At 50.9% G+C, this 11158-nt stretch overlaps 1 long non-coding RNA gene across 1 annotated transcript in view; it reads left to right on the forward strand.

Moving 5' to 3' along the window:
• The window catches only part of LOC127462154 (uncharacterized), a 61738-nt gene extending 50983 nt beyond the window's left edge, over positions 1 to 10755 (forward strand). Inside the window, exon 3 of the long non-coding RNA XR_007900322.1 lies at positions 10373 to 10755. This is a non-coding gene — a long non-coding RNA (uncharacterized LOC127462154). The remainder of the gene's footprint in view (positions 1 to 10372) is intronic.
• The last annotated feature ends 403 nt before the right edge of the window (positions 10756 to 11158 follow it).

The following is an 11158-nucleotide window of genomic DNA, read 5'->3' on the forward strand; positions in this document are numbered from 1 at the left end:
ACACCGAATACAATAAAAATTTAAAGTCCGATCTAGCCTTATCTCCTGGCTGCCTCTAGGTCCCAAGATATATTTATTACAATTAATACAACAAAGTCGTACATATAAACAACAGTTGCAAAAAAGGACAAATCTTAATTCTAGGTCTCAAGAAGTGTGGTATACTCACAATTAATTGCTCAGAACTACCTCCAATATGCAAAAAACAAACAAAGCATATAAAACACAAGCATTGCCACCCATATAGTAACTTAATCAACAAGAACAACAAAAACCACTTTAAAACAAAACAATTATAAGATATGAACCCAGACACTGGCACTCACGGCACCCACACAGAGTTCACCACACACACAGGGACGCGGTTTCCCAGGCTATGCTCTCCACCTGAGAATCTCCCTTTTACACAACACTCACGGGGACGCAGCTCTCCAGGCTGTGCACTCCACCTGAAGATCTCCCACCAATACACAGGGACACGTCAGCTGAGTACTCCACCAACGAATTCCCTGGGGCACTGCTTATTCCTCCATGTATCCTGCCGACTACGCCAATTTATGTAGCAGTACGTTCGGATACATGTCCGGAATAAAGACAAGCGCCAAAAATACTCAAGCACACAAAATATCTTTTATTACAGTGAGAATAATAACACTAGTAATAAACTTAACAAGAGGGATTAAAAACTAAAAAGAAAAAGGGATACAAAATAATTATCTTATCGGGTGGCATTAAAACAAATACTACGAACATCATTTAATACAGTATTAACTAGTGAAAAAGGGATACCAAAGAAGGATCTTAACACAATATTATGGATAACACGATATTGGTTAGTAAAAAGGGAAAATTAAAGGAAAAATACGATAAACATAAAAGGGGAATTAAAGGAACACTAAAAGGATATTAAAAAAGTTTGTTCTCTCAGTTGCTTCCTATCAAAAAACTGTGCTTACCCACACAGACAGGCCAGGGCTGTCAGGATCTGCAGCAGCTGGTCGGTACCCATGCTTAGCGGGCGTCCCCGCGGAGCAACACAGTCTCGGTGGTAGGATGAGTATCGCTCAACTCAGCAGCTCCGACACCCCATTTTTATCAGTTCCACATTACACGACGTAGGGCCAGTACGCAGTATAAGGTGATGCCTGAATGGCAGCCAAACACCGCCTGATCATTACCTCATGGCAGCAGTCTGCGCATGCCCTACTTGTAGGGCAAGGGGCGAGCGACCCCTGCCCACATAATCTTCCTCCCATCATCATCTTTCTCACCCCTATGGATGACCTCTACCATTGTGTCTCAAGGGTAGATGTATCTATCTTGCAATATGTAACAAAACCAAGGAAGAACTCAGCTCTGATAATAGGGGATATCAGGCTGACTTGCTAAAAAGCAAAATGGACCTTACAATTAGCTTCTGCCATGAAGTTATATTGTACCATACTCTAGCTGGTTTCACATCCTAATATGATTCCGTTCTCACGCCTCTATGCTCCATTGATCATCTAATTCAAAAGTACCCCCCTTACACTGTGTCACATTGTGGTATGACAGCACCCAAACTGTTAGCATGCCTGTTGATACAGAACTGTTAAAATAAACCTTGCCAGTATATGTTTTCAGACACCGATTATTTAGTGTCGTTTCACTTTAATCCACCCCAAGGGAATTATTAATAAAAACCTGAGTTACCCCCTCTCCCCTTTTCCTGGGGCGGGTTGTAACACCAATCAGCACTGACTCCGCCCAGTAGGCAAAACCAGTGACGCAGAACAACCAACAGGGACTCCACCTCTTGACTCCACCCAGTGGGCGGGGCCAGTGCTCTATAGAAGCAGAGTACATACTGGACGGCGGTGGGTATTCTGCCAGACACGCAACAGAACAGCAACAGCAAAAGCAGAGACCCAAGAGAAAAAGCAAAAGATTCTGACAGCGGTGGGCACTGAATCGGGCTTATAGCCCGAGAGGGGTTTAGTGGGCAACACTGCGTTCCTGGAATGGGGTAAACCCGCGATAGTTAGATCGCGCATTGAGACAGATTCTGACTAACCCTAACCCAAACCCCAACCCTAACCCCTAACCCTTACCCTAACCCGAACCTTAACCCTAACCCGAATCCTACCCCAACCCAAACCCGAACCCGAACCCTAACCCTAACCCTAAACCCTAACCCCAACCCTAACCCTAACCCTAACCCTAACCCTAACCCTAGTAGCTTGCAGTCTCTTTTTTAAAGTTAGGGTTAGGGAACTGGTTTTGTGCATAGCTTGCAGTCTCTTTTTTAAAGTTAAGGTTAGGGAACAGGGTTTGCACAGAGCTTGCATTCGCTTTTTTAGGATTAGGGTCAGGGAATCGGGTTTGCGCATAGCTTGCAGTCTCTTTTTTAAGGTTAGGGTTAGGGAAGAGGGTTTGCGCAAAACTTGCACTCTCGTTTTTAGGGTTAGGGTTAGGGAAAAGGGTTTGCGCATAGCTTGCATTCTCACTTTTAACGTTAGGGTTAGGGAAAAAGGTTTGCGCATAGCTTGCAGTCTCTTGGTTAGGGTTAGGGTTAGGGAACAGGGTTTGCACATAGCTTCCAGTCTCTCTTTTAATGTTGGGGTTAGGGGACAGTGCTCTATAGAAGCAGAGTACATACTGGACGGCGGTGGGTATTCTGTCAGACATGCAACAGAACAGCAACAGCAAAAGCAGAGACCCAAGAGAAAAAGCAAAAGATTCTGACAGCGGTGGGCAGTAAATCGGGCTTATAGCCTGAGAGGGGCTTATTGGGCACTGCTGTGTGTCCAGAATGGGCTAAAACCACGATTGTTAGATCGCGCACTGAGACAAATTCTTCCTAACCCTAACCCTTACCCATACCCCTAACCCTAACCCTAACCCTAACCCTAACCCTAACCCTTACCCATACCCCTAACCCTAACCCTAACCCTAACTTTTGCTAACTCTAACCCTAACCCTAAATTTCCTAACCCGAACCCTTTCTAACCCTAACCCTAACTCAAAACCTAACCCTAACCCAAACCCTAACCCTAACCCTAACCCTAACCCTAAACCATAACCGTAACCCTAACACTAAACCCTAAACCAAAAGGAAACTTCCTTTGCTATGCCTACTGGGCGGAGTCAGTGCTGATTGGTGTTACAACCCGCCCCAGGAAAAGGGGAGAGGGGGTAACTCAGGTTTGTATTAATAATTCCCTTGGGGTGGATTAAAGTGAAACGACACTAAATAATCGGTGTCTGAAAACATATACTGGCAAGGTTTATTTTAACAATTCTGTATCAACAGGCATGCTAGCAGTTTGGGAGTTGGGCTATCAGTTGGGAGGCATGGCTGAAAACAGGAAACAAGAGCCCTAATTCCCAGGAAAGAAAGCCTGGAAGCTTTGGCTTTGTGGTGCAGTTGGTGGGCCACACTGGGCACTCCATGGGCAGGCAGCAAGAGTTTTCTGGATCTGGGAGTCAATCTGGGGGCCTCGGAGTGTTTGAGGGGAAGTTGGGAGTGTCCTGTGGGACCAGGATGGGATTTGAGGGTTCCTGGAGGGGTTGGGACGGGTGTATACTGCGGGCATCGTCTAGTATTGATGGGGATAATCAGTGAGTTGACTGTTTCATAATCATCCAAATTTTAACATACAATATGATTATTAGAATAAAAAGCAAAAAGGTAATATCACCAAAACAGTAACAGGGTGAAGCTCTTGGTTGAAGACTGGTTTCTTCTTTTTATCCAGTGATTTTAATTCTTTTTCGTCTGGGTTTTAATCCCATCTTTGGCATTTTGCTGCCAACATTTTGTCCCCATATCCATTGGAAATTGTATTAACTGTTGATGAGAACAAAGTGGAATCCCAAGGTATGTGATATATTGATAGGATTTCACTGGTTGGTTTTTAATTTGTCCAGGTTTATCGCCATAATGCTTCTGCTCTTTAACCACTTGAATCAGAATGAATTGAGTTGTTTTCTGGGTCGGGTTCTCTTTTTGAGTCCAAGGTTTTTTAGTGGATTCAGTATCAGGCACAAAGGAAATTGAGGGAGGTAAAGAATAATCTTCCCTTTGTTCATTATCACAGGGATCACTCAGTCTATTTTCATTAATGTGAGGAAAGCTGGGAGACTCTAGAAACATCAGTTGAACTTCAAATTCTCCTTGTTTCTTTCTCTCCTGAGACTTAGAATCAGGGTTCTCTGTGGTTTCCCAAGTCTCAATGCCAGGGTAAGACACTGGTTTATGAAGTTGCCTGACCAAACCAGGAGCCTGTTTTTTTAGCAACAGTTTTCTCTCTGCACTCTGGCGCAACAAGACTTTGAAGGTGGTCAACCTCAGTTTGAAGCAGCTCATTTTTAGCAACAAGTTTATCCGATTTTTCTCCTGTTTCCCTCTCAAAGGCTAACGATGACTTCAGCACCACATTTTCTGATTTCAAAACAGTAGATTCAACATCAGAAATCCATTCATGACTTCCCTGTCACCACTCCATCCAAATGTCTGTGCTCTCACTTTGACCTGAGAGAAACCTCAGGCAGGTGGAAAAGGGCAGATAAAGAAAAAACAGATGGGTCCAGCAGAAGTGATGCTGCTTCTGACAAAAGCAGAGCAGAGACCGAAAGCACTTTAGGAAGTTGCTTACGGAAGCACTTGTGCATTCCAAGTTACAGCTCAGGAGTCTCAGTGACTTGTCCAACATGAGAGTTTCTTTTCCATTTCTCAACCCCCAGATTCCTCAGGAGTAGGAAACTGGAAACACTGACTGAGAAAAGTTCCATTCCTTCCTAATAATTGTGCTCTGCTCTTCCCATTTGACAGTGCTCTTGGAAATGTGCTGCTGTGATCTGGATCTGTGAGCAGCCCTGACCTCCCAGAGCACTCATCCAATGGCAGGAAGACCCCACCTGGCTCCTGCTGGGGTTCTTGCCACCACGACCCAGTATGGGTCAATGGAATGGGGAGCAGGGCGGTGGGACCAGTAAGGACCAGTTAAGGGGGTTGGGGGCACTTCAGCATCTCCATCAAGGTCAGACCAGTACAGAGCAGCATAGACCAGTATAGATCGGTATAGACCAGTATAAACCAGTATGGACCAGTACAGACCAATATGGGTCACTGGAATGGGGAATGGGGCAGTGGGACCGATAAGGACCAGTTAAGGGGGTTGGGGGCACTTCAGCATCTCCATCAAGGTCAGACCATTATTAACCAGTATAGACCAGTGTAGACCAGTATAGACCAGTATAGACCAGTATAGACCAGTATAGACCAGTAAAAAACCAGTACGGACCAGTATGGACCAGTATGGACCAGTACAGGTCACTAGAACAGCGAGCAGGGTGGTGGGACCAGTAAGGACCAGTTAAGGGGGTTGGGGGCACTTCAGCATCTCCATCAAGGTCAGACCAGTACAGACCGGTACAAACCAGTATGGACCAGTATAGACCAGTATAAACCAGGGTAGAGCAGTATAAACCGATATAAACCAGTACGGGTCACTGAAACAGGGAATGGGGTGGTGGGATCAGTAAGGACCAGTTAAGGGGGTTGGGGGCGCTTCATCATCTCCGTCAAGGTCAGACCAGTACAGACCAGTATAAACCAGTATAGACCAGTATGGACTGGTATAGACCGGTATAGACCAGTATAAACCAGTACAGACCGGTACGGGTCATTGGATTGGGGAATGGGGCAGTGGGACCAGTAAGGACCAGTTAAGGGGGTTGGGGGCACTTCAGCATCTCCATCAAGGTCAGACCAGTACAGACCAGTATAAACCAGGGTAGAGCAGTATAAACCAGTATAAACCAGTACGGGTCCCTGGAACGGGGAATGGGGTGGTGGGACCAGTAAGAACCAGTCAAGGGGGTTGGGGGCACTTCAGCATCTCCATCAAGGTCAGGTCAGTATAAACCCGTATAGACCAGTATGGGCCAGTATAAACCGGTATAAACCAGTATGGACCAGTACAGGTGACTGGAACGGGGAATGGGGCGGTGGGACCAGTAAGGACCAGTTAAGGGGGTTGGGGGCACTTCAACATCTCCGTCAACGTCAGACCAGTACAGACCAGTATAAACCAGTATAGATTAGTATAAACCAGTATGGACCAGTATAGACCAATATAAACCAGTACGGGTCACTGGAACACGGAATAGGGTGGTGGGACCAGTAAGGACCAGTTAAGGGGGTTGGGAGCACTTCAGCATCTCCATCAAGGTCAGACCAGTACAGACCAGTATAAACCAGGGTAGACCAGTATAAACCAGTATGGACCAGTACGGGTCACTGGAACGCGGAATGGGGTGGTGGGACCAGTAAGGACCAGTTAAGGTAGAACTCAGTTGGGACTTAGTGGTTTGGGGGTGGGCGTGTCCCTTCTTTAGGTGGGCGCGGTCTCTCCCTGGTGGGCGTGTCCCATCCCAAGGTGGCCATAGCCTCTGCAAGTGGGCGTGTCTTTTGCATCCTCTCCCCCTCCCTGAACTGGGAGCTCAACTGGGACTTACTGGGTTTTGGGTGGGCGTGTCCCCTCCCAATGATGGACCCACTTTCAGCCCCTCCCCCCACTTTTAAGGGCCCCCCCAAAGCCCCTCCCCCCCTCCTGCACCTCCCCAACCCTCAGGGTCCCTCCTGTCCCTCCCCACCCTCAGGGTCCCTTCCTTCCCCTCCCCCCAGTGAACCTGCTACCCCTCCCCCACTCTCAGGAGCCCTCCCTGTCCCTCCCCCACCTTCAGGGGCCCTCAGGACCCCTCCCCCAACCTCAGAGACTCTCCTGCCCCTCCCCCACCCTCGGGGAACTTCCTACCCTTCCCCCACCCTCAGGGACCCTCAGGGCCCCTCCTTCACTTTCGGGGTCCCTCCCTGCCCCTCCCCAACCCTCAGGACCCTCCTGCCCCTCCCCCCACCTCGGGGTCCCTCCTGCCCCTCCCCCACCCTCAGGGACCCGTCTACCCCTCCCCCACCCTCAGGGACGGTCCTGCCCTTCCCCCACCCTCAGGGAACCTCCTGCCCTTCCCCCATGCTCAAGGACCATCCTGCTCCATCCCCACCCTCAGTGTTCCCTCCTTCCCCTCCCCCCCCACTGGGGCCGTTACTGGTCCCTTACTGGTCTGTACTGGGAAGGGAGAGGGGAGGGGCCGCCCCCTCGAGGCCCCTCCCCCCTAGTGACGTCACCGGGTCCCAAAAATAGCCCCGGGGGCCCAAACTGGAGGGGGGACCTGGAGCCGCTCCCAGTGTGACCAGTTCAGGTACTGGGAGGGACTGGGAGGGAACTGGGAGGGACTGGGAGGGACTGGGAGGGGGCAGGGCTTCCCCCCCGCCCCCCCTCCGTGTCCTTGGGGTGACCTTGGGGAGGGAGGGGGATGGGCCGCTCCCAGTGGCTCCCAGTAGCTCCCAGTAACTCCCAGTAATGCCTCCGGTATCTCCAGCGATCCCCCCAGTAACCCCAGTCACCCCCCAGTAGCTCCTAGTAGCTCCCAGTAACCCCAGTGTCTATCCCAGTAGCTCCCAGTAACTCCCAGTAACCCCAGTGACCCCCCCAGTAGCTCCCAGTAACCCCAGTGTCCATCCCAGTAACCCCAGTGACCCCCCCAGTAGCTCCCAGTAACTCCGGTGTCCATCCCAGTAACCCCAGTGACCCCCCCAGTAGCTTCCAGTAGCTCCCAGTAACTCCCAGTGTCCCCCCCAGTGCCTCCCAGTATGTCCCAGTTTAACCCAGTTCCCCCCCCCCCGTGGGCCCTGGGCCGGGTGGGGGAGGGGCGGGCTCACATTTCCATGGCAACATCCCTTTCCCTCTGGCCCAGTTTCTCCCAGTTCTTCCCAGTTTAACCCTGTTTTTCCACATTTTTCCCCATTTTTCCACATTTCCCCCCATTTTCCCCATTTTCCCCGATTTTCCCCCATTTTTCCACATTTTCCTGAATTTTTCCCCATTTCCCCCCCATTTTCCAGATTTTTCCCAATTTTCCTACATTTTCCCAGATTTTTTCCCAGTTTTACCCCATTTTCCCAGATTTTTCCCCATTTTGTCCCCATTTTCCCAGATTTTCCCCCCATTTTCCCAGATTTTTCCCCATTTTTTCCACATTTTCCCGGATTTTTCCCAGATTTTTCCTCCACTTTTCCCAGAATTTCCCACATTTTCCCAGATTTTTCCCACATTTTTTCCCATTTTTCCCACATTTTCTCAGATTTCTCTCCAGATTTTCTTCCAGATTTTCCCACATTTTCCCACATTTTCCCACATTTTTCTTGATTTTTCCCGATTTTCCCCATTTTGCCGGATTTTTTTACCATTTTTTCCCATTTTCACACATTTTTCCTCATTTCCCCCATTTTCACGGATTTCTCCTCATTTCCCCCATTTTCACACAGTTTTTCCCAATTTTTTCACATTTTCCCAGATTTTTCCCCATTTTCCCCAGATTTTTCCCCATTTCGCCCCCATTTTCCCCAGATTTTTCCCCATTTTCCCACATTTTCCCAAACTTTTTCCCACATTTTCCCAGATTTTCTCCCTCTTTCCCCAGATTTTTCCTCATTTTTCCCATTTTTTCCCAGATTTTTTCCCGATTATTTTCCCCATTTTCCCGCATTTCCCCCCTTTTTTTCCCACATTTCCCCGGATTTTTTCCCAATTTCCCCCCATTTTCCATGATTTTTCCCACATTTTTTCCACATTTGTCCAGATTTTTCCTCATTTCCACCCATTTTTCCCAGATTTTTCCCCATTTTTCTCAGATTTTTTCCCCATATTTCCAGATTTTCCCAGAATATTCCCCATTTTCCCCCCATTTTCCCCCTATTTTCCCAGATTTTTTCCATTTTTTCCCCTTTCCCCCCATTTTTTCCACATTTCTCCCAGATTTTCTCCCATTTTCCCCAGAATTTCCCAGGTTTTTTCCCAATTTTTCCCCATTTTCCCGGAGTTTTTCTCGCTGACAGCGAGGAAACTTTGGGAGCAAACTGATGCTGCTAACACGGACCCAGCTGAATCCAGCACACAATCACAGAATCCAAGAGTCCTTCAGCTTGGAAAAGACCTCCAAGCTCACTGAGTCTTGTGCAGCCCCTCCCCGACCGCCTGCAGGGACTGGATGATGCTTTGCACAAGCACCAAAAGGAATGTTGTGAAAGCCATGGCCTGCAGGAGGACACAGAGAAGGGCTTGGTTGGGGCTGGGAAGGAGGGAGCTGGCGCTGGGGGAGCGGGGATGGAACCTCGGGGATGTGGCGCAGCAAGGACAGGGGCCCAGGCAGCTGGCAGGCGGCAAGGCCTCACCCCCTGCCCCAGCAGCAGCACCGGGCCCTGCCCAAGGTGCTCCTGCCAGGGGCTGGGCCCTGCAGGCAGGGGCAGAACCCACTCCCTGGGGCGGCCTTGCTGCCCCGGCCCTCGTCCGGCCCAGCCTCTCCCTGTGTGCGTGCTCCCCACAGCACAGGCTGCACTGGGCAGCATCCCCTGATGGGCCCTGCAGAGCTGCCCCATGGGGACACTTCCCTTTTATGTCACAGGTGCCACAGCCTGTCCCAGCCAGCCCTGCCCATTGTCCCCACCCCGGCTCAGTGACTCACAGTGGCCCCTGGCAACCAAAGAACCAAAGCTCCACACCCCGAGAGTGCAGCCCTACCCATGTGCAAGGGGTCCCCAAAGGGTTCCCTGCACAAAGCAGCCCCTCCAAACCCTTGTCAGATAGAAAACTGGGGGACGTGACCCTTGGATGCTTTTAGGACAGAGATACAAGCTTTTCTTGAATAATGGAGGGGGTCACTTTTTAATTATTAATATTTACAGTTATCCATTTGGGGACAGGATGTCCTACAGGCTAATGTGGTGTCACATTTGGAGTGAAAAGTACTTTTCAAAGAAACCCAGGGTGCATGGGTGATGCAGAGGAAGCTGCCAAGTCACCCAATGTGAAGCTCAACACTGCTTTGCAACAGCACTGCCCTTTCACACACATCTTTGGCAAAGACAAAGATGTCAGGGTTTAGTTTCTAAATCGGAGGGGTCACCAGGAGCCCCCGGACCCCCTGAACTCACCCCACACCACCATGGCCTCGTTGGGGCCGCACGTGAAAAACAGCGCGGTGGGGGGAGACCCTGGGGCCGGGATCGATCGGGACCAATCGGGTTCAATCCCGATCCTCCCCTCCCCCGCCATCACCGCCCCGCTCCCGGCAGCCCCCGCGGAAGTTTCCACGTTCTATTGGGTGACTCACCGGCACAAGGACAGGGGCCCAGCAGAATTTGGCAATGACGTCATTCCAGCAGAGCCGTTCTATTGGCTGCGACCCACGAGGGAGCCCCAAAACCTGTTCATGGCTTGGGGGGGAAGGACAGCCGGCACGGCCGGGAACGGGGGTGCAGAGGGTGTTCAAGTGCCCAGGAAAGGGGCAAAAAACTTTCCCCTCTCCCTCCCAGTGCCCCCTCAGCCCATCCCAGTGTCTCCCCTCTCCCCCAGTGCCCCCTCAGCCCATCCTGGTCTCTCCCCTGCTCTCCCAGTGGCCCCGTCCATCGAGGTCCCAGCCCGGCCCTGCCCCCTGCTCTGCTCCGGCCTGGATTTCTCCCCTGCAGGGGCAGCTGAGGTGGCTCCAGGGCGGGCGGGAGCTTTCGGGGCAGGGGGTGGCTCCTGACATGCTGCTGGAACCGCCCCTGTCTGGGCGGGCCCGTCAGCCTGGGGCACCTCCTCACCCGAGCCTGGGGGACGGGCCGGCAACTGGGAGGGGCTTTGGGAAGGAATGGGGAGGCTGAGAAGGGCTTGGAGGTCGTGGGGGTAACTGGGAAGGTGTTTGGGGGAGTTTGGGGGTTTGGGAGGGAGGTTTGGAGATTGGGGCAACTGTGAGGGGTTTTGGGGAATCGTCGGGGATGTGGGAAGGAACTGGGAGAGAGTTTGGGGGCATACTCAAGGGGAAGGGGGCAACTAGGAGAGGGTTTGAAAGGTCCTGGGAGGGTTGGAGGTAACTGGGAGGGGTTTGGGGACATCTTGTGGGTTTTTGTGGGTCTGGGAGGCAGTCTGGGGGCCTCGGAGGGTTTAAGGGGAAGTTGGGAGTGTCCTGTGGGACCAGGATGGGATTCCTGGAGGGGCTGGGAGGGCTTTATGCCTTTATACTGCGGGCATTGTCTAGTACTGATGGGGGTAATCCGTGAGTTGACTGTTTCATAATC

Source organism: Manacus candei, unplaced genomic scaffold, assembly GCF_025592945.1.
Source record: "Manacus candei isolate 608988 ecotype Guabito, Panama unplaced genomic scaffold, ASM2559294v1 h1tg000119l, whole genome shotgun sequence".
NCBI classification, from domain to species: Eukaryota; Metazoa; Chordata; class Aves; order Passeriformes; family Pipridae; genus Manacus; species Manacus candei.